We start from the raw sequence: 12487 nt of genomic DNA on the forward strand, positions 1-12487 counted from the left end.
ATAATGAGGTACCCTTGACGTGGGATGCAGGCTTAAGTCTTTTGATCAAAATATGAACTAATACCTCATGTTTTCATTTTACTAGACACACACAGATATGCAGTTTAGAGGATAAGCGCTGACAACTTTCTAAAATAAAAAGAGCCTCTAGTTTCAAGTTGGATACACATAACTTTAACCTTCTGGAACATTTTTTAAATAAGACAATTTTTTTCTGTTTGTAACTCTGCTTGCATGGTTCAGGCTTCAAATACTGTGGCTGTTTAATCTTTTGTCATCGCTCACTTACATTGTGATCTAGTTCTATCATGCGTACGATTGAACTCTTGGCTTCAGGTGTTCATGCATGGTATTGGCATTGTTTTAGTGGATGATCTTGTATCCAAATGGAATATTTTTGGGATTTGGCTCCATTGAGATTTTCTGAGGGGCTAGTAATTACTAGCCGCAACAGATGCACTTATCTAGCCCATATAACATTCTCCAGTTTCTAGCATTTGGATGGCTAATGGTAGCATCTGAAATAAGTAGTGGAGCTTTGTTAAACTGGTTGGTGAGAGAGGCGAAGTACTGATCATTACTATGTTTTGTTATGGTATTTAGGGCATTTGTTTGCATCAATTATAGGTCTTCCTTCAAGGTTGCATTGTTCCACCCTGCTTTTGATTTGGCCTTTTGTGTGGCTAAGCAGAATAGCAAGTTGGTAAACAATAGGGTTTATTTACTGGGTAGCATACAGGGACAGGAGTATGAGTACCCAGTGGCACATAACTCTGTTTTGTTGCATGCTGATTCCATTTGCAATTCATTTCCATTTTAGGCAATGCCAGGCATGTCTTGAACTCACAGTTGTGTTCCAACTAAGTTTAAAAGCTTAGGCCATTAAGTGCAATGGTAAGTTTACCTTAGTTCCTTTGTGGTTTTTTCTTTTGTTTGTTAAATTTCTGAATTTTTGACTCCTTAGTATGGATTATGAGTCATTTCTATGTCTTTTGGGTAGTAAACAGGGCATCCGCAAAAAGAGATTCCATAAAAACACCTAAGAAAGGTCATTTACTAAAGCACATACAGTAACTTTCGACAACCTGTCAGATCTCAGGTGTCCCACATGTTGCCCAATCAGGTGCTGGGAAAAAAGGGATACTTTTCTATACTTCCAAACTTAGACTCACCAAGGAGTAGGTGATTTATTCATTTTCTCTCCAAACGTAAAAAAAGTACACATTTGTAGTGACTAAGGGAAGATTCATAGGAAGTTTATTATTTTGTACAATGCCTGTTTGTACCTACTGACAATACATTTAAAATGTATTTACTCCACTCTGATACTTATTCATAAAACACAATGGAAATGTGCTTCTGGGTAGGAAGAGGAGAAAACATGAACATTAATGGCTAACTGCAACGTTTCCTGAAATATTAATACAGCATTACTCCTAATTCAAATGAAATTTTTCTAATAGGACCCTACCTCAATTCTACACTTTTCTACTGGTATCAATAGATACCTGCAAGAGGCTAACCTATTGTAATATTTTGTAAGTCGTTTGTTACAACCAGCAACGATTATATATCATAATAGTATAGAAGCGCCTCTTCATGCTCCCCGATTATAGGGAAGCTGAACTACCATATGGATCTGTACACTCTGTGCAAATTATAATTTTCCTATATCAATCAAATGACTTGGTGCAGGGGAGCTGCTCAAACTGGATATAGGACTAGAAATGGTGATTTGAATGTGGAGCATGATCATCATCATCATCAGCACCATTTATTTATATAGTGCCACTGATTTTGCAGCGCTGTACAGAGAACTCATTCACATCAGTCCCTGTCTCATTGGAGCTTACAGTCTAAATTCCCTAACACACACACACACACAGACAGACAACAGAGAGAGAGAGACTAGGGTCAATTTTGATAGCAGCCAATTAACCTACTAGTATGTTTTTGGAGTTGTTCATTGACCACTCTGGTATGGTCCAGTGGCGGATCCAGGGGGGGGGGCGATCGGGGCGATCGCCCCCCCTAGCAGACACTTGCTGCCGACGGCGGGGGCTTGCTGCCGGCGGCTGCACACTATGTGCAGGTCCGCTCGGCAGTGACAATGTGCTGCCCGGCTGCTCTGACTGTGTTTAAAACACAATCAGAGCAGCCGGGCAGCACACTGTCCCTGCCTGTCACGGCTGGACGGACCTGCACATAGTGTGCAGCCGTCGGTAGCCTAAGATGTTAGAAAGGGGCGGGGCCTAAATCCCCCCCCCTAAATCGCCCGGGTACAGCATTTTTCTAGATCCGCCCCTGGTATGGTCTGTAGCAATTCGCTAGAACTTTTACACTAAGTTAGGGCAGTGGTTCCCAAACTGTGCGCCTAGGCTCCCTGGGGTGCCTCGGTGATCTCACAGGGGTCCATCGGCCAGGGCTAGTGGTAAGCAAGTCGGAGGACTACTTGGTAATTATTTTGGCTTAGGGGTGCCTTGAAAAAATTATGGAAACTCTAAGGGTGCCTTGAACTGAAAAAGTTTGAGATCCACTGAGTTAGGGAGTTAGAGGTACATATTGCTAGCTGTAAATTGAAATTGATATCAGTTAGCTCTATTTAAAATAAATGTTGTTTCAATTATGGGAAAATCATTAAAATTTCAAAGAGGTGGAAGAAAGCCTTTAAGGTGTTAAGAACACTGCTATGCACACTAGGATTAGCTTCTTTTTACCAGTCACTAACCATATTTTTTTATTCCATATTATGAGTATTCATGCGTATGGTCTAATAATGTTTTTCTTTTATATGCTGTTCCAAAGAATTTAATGCTAAGAGTTTAATCTGTGAACATGGCCTGCACCAGGCCACTCACTGTGCACAAAACATAGTTTATTTTAGTATACAGAATCCTTTTTGTCATGGTACAGTTCAAGTTGGCAAGCCTGTGATTTGTAGGATTTATTCTCCATATTTGCTTTTGGCTACACATTTGTTTGAGCTGGTCCTCTGTAAATCCCGGTCTGGAGTTATTAGGCTGCGTATCTAGTGGCGTTAAAAATGGATATTTTGTACACATTTTATAGTGTAAGTAAAAATTCACATAAACCACATTGCGCTGATGCACACACTTGACGTGCATTTGTACATGTGTTTGTATAGTTTGTAACCGCTTTGATGCCTGTCAAACTCACTGAAATAAGAAGTGTTCAAAAGAATGCAGTGCAATGCAAGTTAAAGACACATAGGACCTCATTTAGAGTCGGACGCAAAGTCCGTTTTAGGCGCATCTAACCAAAAAACACTACCACGCATGTGCAGAAAGCTCCAAATCCGCCTGCATCTTGGACGCAATTAACACTTGCGACAGCTTGTGACTCACTACGAGAGAATGGGAGGAACATCCTAGTCGCAGTGAGGCGCAGACGCAACACACGTCAAAACAGGGCTAAAGCTGTGCGGCAGGAATTAGGTGGCGTAAGCGTTAGCTGGCTGTAGGAACTGCTCGCAGCTCGATAGGGTATTAAGAGTGGGACGCAAATGGGGTTTGCTTGCAACTCGTAATACTCTACCAAGCTGCGGCACACTCCCACTCCTACACTTCTTACACGGACTTTGCGTCCGACTCTAAATGAGGTCCATAATGTGTATGGTCTTCTTTGGTAGAATGATTTTTATTTTCCCATCTGTTTATATTCACTGTACTTGATTTAAAATGCAGGTTAAACACATAATTTAATGCCAATGGGTATGTAAGCTTAAATATAATATTTTAACGTACTGCACTGAACTCATAAAGGGTTTGTGGGTATGGAAAAATGTATACCCACAGCAAAAATTATGTTTAGTGATGTCAAAGATCTATTTTTGCACAAATGTTTCCACTTCAATAGTAAGCACATTGAATTGGGTGTCAAAGTTTAAATCCTATAAAAGGAGCTGGTTGAAACTGCACAATCTAGAGCTATCCTTTCGCAATGTGTGCTAGGCGACTTGTGCACCTCATATTGCACCTAAATGAGATATTGGGGTAGACGTATCAAACCTTCTAAAAAGGAAACGTAAAATCGTTGCCCATAGCAACCAATCAGATTCTAGCTGTGATTTATCTAGTATTTTCTAGAAAATTAAAGCTAGAATCTGATTGGTTTAGATCAGATATTGACCATACTTGCCCACTCTCCCAGAATGTCTGGGAGACTCCTGAATTCCAGGTAGGTCTCCCGGACCCCTGGGAGAGAAGGACATTCTCCCGCATCCTGTTCACTTCCTAGTCCTCAGTGAATCCTGTCATTTTGGATACTTTGGATACTTTCTCATCCTTCTGTTCTCCACACTAATTAAATTACTTTGGCAGGTGAGCACATTTGTTTCTATGAGAACAGCAAACTAGTGGTAACTGAGAGGAGAAGACAGCCAGTTATTATAACAATACTATTATCTTCCAGACTACCTTTACTTCCCTGCAAGTTTCAGAATGAGACGAGTGAGCCCTTCAAAATGATCAACACTACAAATGAATCCCCTCTTCTCCTGATTAGATAAATGGAATAGGAAAAATATTTCAGGTTAATGATCTATGCAAATACTTATTTTTAAAACTTTATATTATTCTCCCTTACCTTCAAAACCACTGCTGGGTAGATCAGCCTTGTAAGGGGACATACCCAGTAAAAATTTGACCGTTTGGTACAGTGATATTCAAGCTGTAATCTCCAGTCATCCGATTATAGAGATCATTGATCTCTACGGGAACCGCATTGTCAGTACTCTGACATTTGTTTCATATGCTGGAAGGACTAAAAGATACTCCTGGCATTGTTCAGGTCCAGCCAGGGAATGAGAGAAATGTCCATGTATACTGACAGTGGCCTTACCATAGAGATCAGTGATCCCTATAAGCAGATCTGTTCAAGTTGCAACATATCTAAACACTGATACATTGTTCAGATGGAAAATGCAGTCAAAGGTGTAGTGGGTAACAAAAACAGAGATTACACAGAACCACTAATATGCCCTCTATACTCGGCTGCCTCTTCCCTCTCATCAGCATGGAACTGATCATCTTCATGACAAATACATTAGTAGAAATACTTCCAGATTACAGTTTAAACTCACCATTAAGAGTAAAAATTCCTCTATACTTATGTTTAGATTTCACATTTCAGATGTTGCCAGTGGCGGATCCAGGAGGGGTCGCCCCCCCCCCCCCTCCCCCCTAGCGGGGGCTTGCTGCCGGCGGCTGCACACTATGTGCAGGTCCGCTCGGCAGTGACAGTGTGCTGCCCGGCTGCTCTGATTGTGTTTAAAACACAATCAAAGCATCCGGGCAGCACATTGTCACTGCCGAGCGGACCTGCACATATTGTGCAGCCCCCAGCAGCCTTGAAGTCAAAAAGGGGGCGGGGCCTAAATCGCCCCCCCCCTAAATCGCCCGGGGTAGGATACTTTTCTAGATCCGACAACAACCTTCTGACCAACATTGCAACACACACAGCCCACTCAGTACTTTTACCTTTGCAGTCTGGCTGTTCCATTGTGCAATATGATGTAGCACATGCCCTTGTGTTTCTAACTCCCATTGTCCTATAGATTGTAAGCTTTCGAGCAGGGTTCTCTTACCTCTCTGTCTGTATGTATTACCCAGTATTGTCTTATTAATGTTTGTTCCCAATTGTAAAGCGCTACGGAATTTGCTGGCGCTATATAAATAAATGTTGATGATGATGATGATCCGCCCCTGGATGTTGCCCTGGCATTTGTGAAGTTACCACAATGACTTAAGACTATAAGCCAGTGGTTCCCAAACTTTCTCAATTCAAGGTACCCCTAAGCCAAAATAATTACCGGATAGTCCCGTTTTTTAAGTAGTTGGGTCAAAATAATTTAAGATGTATTTAGGCCCCTTCGCCATATCACTCTGTATCCCCTTCATCAAATCACTGTGTCCCCCTTCGCCATCTCACACTCTGTGTCCTCCTCTTCATCAGCTCTCACTCTGTCCCCCCCTTCAATATCTCAATCTTCCCCTCCCCTTCAGCTTCTCACACTGCCCCCGTTCAGCATCTCACTCTGTCCCCCCCTTCAGCATCTCACACTCTGTTCCCCTTCACTCTCCGTTCCTTTACTTACCTTCTTTCCTCATTTTCTTCTGTCTTCTTTCCTGATGTCCTCTCTGCTGCTGCTCCTCACTGACACTGTCGGACCTGATGACGTCAGTCAGGTGAGAACAGTGAGGAGGAGGATCCGGCGCTGGATTGGTAAATTCTTTTTCTTTTTTTCTTCTTCTTCTTCTTTTGCAAGGGAGCCGCGGCGCACACTTTGGGAACCGCTACATAAGCCCATAAGTGACATCAAGCAACTGAATGTTTATTTTTGAAAGCTAAACATTCCACCCTGTTACTTTACTAAGCTACTCGTCATACTGTATAATGAACATTTCTCTTTTTATCAGGTGACATTTTGCCTTTTACAATTTGGACGTGCCAGTCCAAAATAACATTGACCAGAGAAGTCTGCATGAACTTTATTGAGGGTAATGTTTCCTTACATTTAAAAAAATAGCACATTGTGTCAGAAAAGTCTGTTCTTATTAAAGCAGGCTTCATTTTTAGATGAGTAAGTCTACTTGTTTCGAGGGTTTGGCACAGTATTGCATTACATGTTGACTGGAATCACTGTGGGGCAGAACATTCTCTGGTACTGTATGTTGACTCGGATGGAGTAAAACCAGGACTGACACATAAACAGATCTAAATACATTAGGACAGAGCTACAGAACATTGCCGCCCCAGCATGGCTCTGCAGTGTTAATTTAATCTGACACTGCTGGTTTATTTTCAGTGTTTTCATCCTTTACAAAGATCCCTTATGTTCTGATCTCAGACTGTACAAACTGCTGGAACAGCGCTAATCCCCAGGGGTAACACACAAGCTGGCCGGAGAACATGATCTGGAACTGGGCTTTAACAAGTTGTTGAAAAGTCGCAAATGATGATAATTCAATAAGGCACGGCAGGAGTCCGGTTACCATCTGATAAGACAACTCCAGGGACTGCATCAATAAAGGTTTTTGTCATTATCCTTTTTAGTTTCACAGAAAGCATTTTGTGGCAGGATCTATGGGTGATTGTGTAATGATTATATCATTTTAGATTGGAAGCAGCGGTAGCGGACTGACATGTGTAAGATGTTTCTTCAATCTCAGTGAAGACGTTTCCTACTGTTCCATATGAGTTTACCAGATTGATTGGAGATACATAATTAGCCTCAGATGGACCATTAAAGTAACCAGAATATGGTAAAAATAACTTTATTAACCTATGATATTATTTTACTTATATAGTAGCGACATGTTAAGGAGCTCTTTAGAATCAGATGATTTTATTCATCAGTCCATGCCCAGAACAGCGTCCACTTTAATTTTCCTACCAAAAACACATATACGCAAACACCAAATTTGCCCAGAAGCCAAGTAACCTGCCAGTCTGTGGACTGCGGGAAGGAAATAAAGCACCCAGTGGAATCAAATACCAATATGAGAAGAGCACACAAGACAGCATCCTGCGTCAGTAAGTGAACTAAAGACTCGATGCAGTGCTGACCGCTGTGTATCACAAAATCATTTACCAAATCAATCCATATTTTAAAGTAACACCTATTAATAAAGATCCATATAGGTGGTAAGCTTGCGAGTAGGGCTCTCTTACCGCTTTGCTTTTCTGCTAATACCTAGTCTTGTTTAATTTCTGTGTTTGTTCACAAGCAAAGCACTGCGGTGTATGCTGGTGCTATATAAATACATGTTAATAGTGTTTATAATAAGGTTACTATTAGAAATCATTCAGACACCTTAGGTTATATATGCAAAAGTTCTTGCTAATAGACTCAACAGGGGCCTGCCTGGGTTGATTGACCCTGATTCCAAATAGACAAACATCCGACAATACCCGTAGGGTTATGAATCTTATTCACCCCAAAAATATCTGTCAGTAGTTTTAGCATTAGACGCCAAGAAGGCGTTTTATAGAGTCTCTTGGCACTTCCTATTCTCAACCCTTGAAACTTTTTAGGAGTAAATTCCTTACAGCTATTAAGACGCTATATGCTAACCCCACCTCCAGGGTCCTGACAACAGGCCAGGTCTCAGATCCTCTCCATCTATGCAATGGTACCCGTCAGGGCTGCCCACTCTCATCATTGGTGTTCGCACTCTATATTGAACCACTAGCCATGGCAATTAGGAACAACGCATAATTCTCAGTAATCCAACTAGGACCTAATCAAAACAAAATAATGTTATTTGCAGATAACGTGCTTTTAACTCTGTCCAACCCCTAGATATCTCTCCCCAACCTTCTCTCCGAACTAGCATGCTACAGACGGCTGTCTGGTTACAAGATCAACTATACTAAATCCGTGGCCATGGCATTCTTTATTACTGCCAAACGTAGAGCACCTGGAGGAGTCATTCAAATTTGCGCCCCTAGGTAACCCTCTATCTGGGCGTAGCAATTATAAGACACTACTCTGACATTTATCGATTCAATTGCTCCCCTCTGGTTGATTGCATTGGTCGAGATTTAAGTAAATGGCAATCTTTATATAGTTTTTCAATATTTAATGTACTAAAGATGAACATCTTACCTTGTCTGCTATATTTATTCCAGTATTTACCGGTCCGGGTTCCTCCTCCATTCTGGCGGCACTGCAGATGGCGTGTGGCAAATTTATATGAGGAGGTAAGAGGCCCAGACTCAGGCGCACTACACTGGTGAAGCCTGCTGACGAGGGAAGACTTAGTTTCCCTCTTCACACTAACTACTACTATGCTATCCAATTACACCATGTGATTTCATAGCACATTAACCCGGTTTTGAAGAAATGAGGTTAAGTGGATATTGAGAATGCCATGACCCCGGTGGCCCCGGTGCACTATCTACCCTCACTGTCCGAGTCACACAGACCTGCCTCTGTATATGAATGCCCCATGATCCAATTTACTCTCTTAATACGGGATTCTGTGAATACCCTCTTCAAATTGGCCCCATATTCCTCTCCTCTGACCCCAATATGGAGACTCCCCCAGTTCCCTCCAGGTATTGTAGATTCCACGATTATACCCTGGAAATGAAGGAAAATAGATTGCTTTCTTCAGAAAATGGGTGCATTTGGCCCTCCCACATTCGCAGATCTCTCAGCGAGACACGGCCTCCCAACATCTCTGCATTTTTCGTATCTACAGATCTGTAGCTTTATCTATTCACAAAAACATACTAAAAAAAACTCAATTACTACCCTTCGAGAGTAATTGTATTCATTTGATGGGGCATAGAGGAAATATCTCAATGCTATACCGCTTCCTCCTCAAGCTAAACTTACCTCTTTTGGACCCCCACGAGGAGGCATGGGAGGGGGACCTTGGGCAGACCCTGGATAGTGAGGGATGCTCAGCAATTCGGAAACAAGTGGCCAAGGCATCCATCAACACGATTGTCAGGGGACAGCTTATAAAATATATACGAGATGGTACCTAGTCCCAACTAAACTTCTTTGCATTTTCACAACAACATCAGTCAGGTGTTGGCGAGGCTGTTGTGGACAGGGTGCTCAACTACACATCTGGTGGGACTATCCCATTATTCAACCATTGTGGAATATAGGATTGACCCTTCTCTACCAGCTCACAGCTGTTCATATCCCCAGAGACTCTGCAATTTTTTTGCTCAACAAAGCCGCCCCGTCTATTAGCAAACCAACGGACCATCTGACACTCCAAGTCAGTCAAGCTTGTAAACTACTGATAGTCCGTGCTTGGAGAAAGACACTTCCCCCTAACAAACCAGAATTGATAAATAGATTATGACACATGTGGTCCATTGAATACATCACAGCCCTGCTTAACAACACTCTTCCCAAATTTAACGAGACATGGACTCCATGGTAAAGACTACACGGCTCCCCAGTTCCAGGTAGCATGTAAATGAGAACTTCTAGCCCTCCCCAACACTAACCCTTCCCCTCCCCCTTTGTACCTCTTATTTTCCATTTCTTCCACACTTTCACTCTAGTCTCTCCTGCTTTACAGTATTATTAGAAAAACTGCTTTGTTATATTTAAACCCCTTTGTTACCTTATATCATGGAACCAATATTTATGTCATATTGTTTTTTCTCATTGTACTTGTTCTACAATGTTGTCCATTGAACAATGTGTGAAAATAAAGATAAAGACGTTTAAAAAACAAGAGAAGTCATTCAAGTGTATTGTCAGAATTTGCTCAAGCCATGTTCAAAACTGAAGGCAACGGGAGCAAAGAAAATCATAGAGGGTCACTGATCTTAGTGCCTGCACGCTTCTGTTCACATGAGTAGCACTGTAAATCATGGAGGACTGAAAGGTAGGAGTATCATGCATGCAGGATTTATTACATATGCTATAACTGTGGGTTATACTGCTACTCCTGTAATCAGCAGAGGTGGGCAGTCACCAGGATAAATAACACCTATGTCTGCAGGATTTGCAGAAGAGTTTGCTCAAGTCATTTTCATTATGGAATATGGAGTCCAAGGAAGCAAATTCAGAAAGAGCGCTGAGATTACTAATTAATTACCAATCTTCTAACTGAAAGACAATAGAAAATTCTGTTCTTTACTTGGCATAATACTGCAGCTTAGAAGGCAGCAAAAATAATTAAATCATTGGACACTGACAGAAAAAAGTAGGGCCCATGATGCCTTTATTGATCTCGGAGTGCTTGATTGTACAATAAAGAGATAGAGGGAATTCAGGCTGCTCCTCTGTCAGCACAGTGACACAGTCAAAGGAGAGTTCTTGACCTCTGTTCAGCAGGATGACACTGTGACATAGAGTCATGGACTAAGGCAGCTGCAGGACATGGAGTCTGACCTTCTGCAGGAAACACAGACTGGATCTTAGGAAAAATGTTCTACCTAGAATTTCCCTATAGTTAGATGAACATAACATAACACATTGGAGTCCCTCTGTGTGATATGGCTATCTTTGTATTACATTGAATTAAATATCAGTCAGAGTATACTTAGGGGACTGCTGCTCAGCTATGAGGGGCAGGTGTGTTTGCACATATGTGCCAGGATAGTTCCGTAGCCCAGGAGAGTAGGGTAGGCAAATCATTGGGTCAGATAGAAAAACAAAAAATGCAATGGTATCTCAAGTCGCAATAGGCAATTTGAGCACTGTGGATATTCAAAATGTAATTTATTGGTATAAACACATATAAAATCTCACCAAAGAGGTGATACCACTTCTCTGTGTCATTCAATGATAGGATCTAAATATTATCTAAAATATGTTAAAAAGAGACCTCAAAGCTATATAGGAGCACCTATATGAATAATACATATATATATATATATATATCTCTGATGTCTTGAATGATCCTTACAACAACGTGTTGATGTAGTAGAATTGAAAAGTCAAAGTCTCATTCAATTATGAGCCAATATTAATCAGGGAGTTTGATATCCAATAAGCAATCATTGGGTCAGGTAGTGGGTTGGTAAGATGGTATAAGTTGTGAGAGGAAGAGGGGTATCCATCCTCAGGTGGAATAATAGTGGAAATTGGGAGTGAGCTGCCAAGTTTGTATAAAGGGTTAGCGCCAGTTAATTCGCTCATTTAAAAATACTGCACCATAAATATTTAAAACTTTCTTCACACTTGGCATTGGTGGATGTTAATACACTGATCCATCTATATGATGAGACCATTGTAAATGATTTACATATGCACCTAGTTAAAACAAAGAGCACTATATTCTCTTTTTCTTCTTTTTTTTTCTCTTTCACATTTTGAAAATACACATGAAGCGAATGCTTTGGGCATCTGTTATAAGCTTTACAACACCTTTAAATAGGTGAGTGCCATATTACCTGTTTATTATTATTACACATGTTTTTACTACTATGCAGAGAGTTTGATGATTTTTTCAGGCTTGATCCTCAGGTAAAGGTGAAAATAACTTACACCTTATTGCTGAAATTGTCCAATGCATGGTACACACATCGGGTTGACGCAAAGTTGAACGAATGCTCGTAGATACACCTTTTACTGTCATATTATTTGCACCAGCATATATGCATATATTACAGGATTTTGGGTGTGTAATTACAAAAATAAAATGTTTATTAAATTCATGTGTACGTGAGAATGAACGTTACATCAACTTTATTATATGAAGACTTATAGCAAATGCATTTTCCCTATGGAAACAAATGTTTACAAAGATTTATTGCACATACAAGCTCAGTGTCGGACTGGGGCATGAAGGGCCCACCGGGGGACTGCACCACTAGGGGCCCACCAGAGGGGGTGTGGCCAGCCATCAAAGAGGCGAGACCAGACACTAGAAGGGAAGTGGTCAGCCCACGAAGGACAGCTAGCACCATAGTGTAGTATATAAAGCGTAGTATATAAGAAGTAAGCGATGGGCGGGGTCGATCCCGGGTGACCGGCTGCCATAGC

Source organism: Mixophyes fleayi, chromosome 7, assembly GCF_038048845.1.
Source record: "Mixophyes fleayi isolate aMixFle1 chromosome 7, aMixFle1.hap1, whole genome shotgun sequence".
In the NCBI taxonomy this organism is placed as follows: domain Eukaryota; kingdom Metazoa; phylum Chordata; class Amphibia; order Anura; family Limnodynastidae; genus Mixophyes; species Mixophyes fleayi.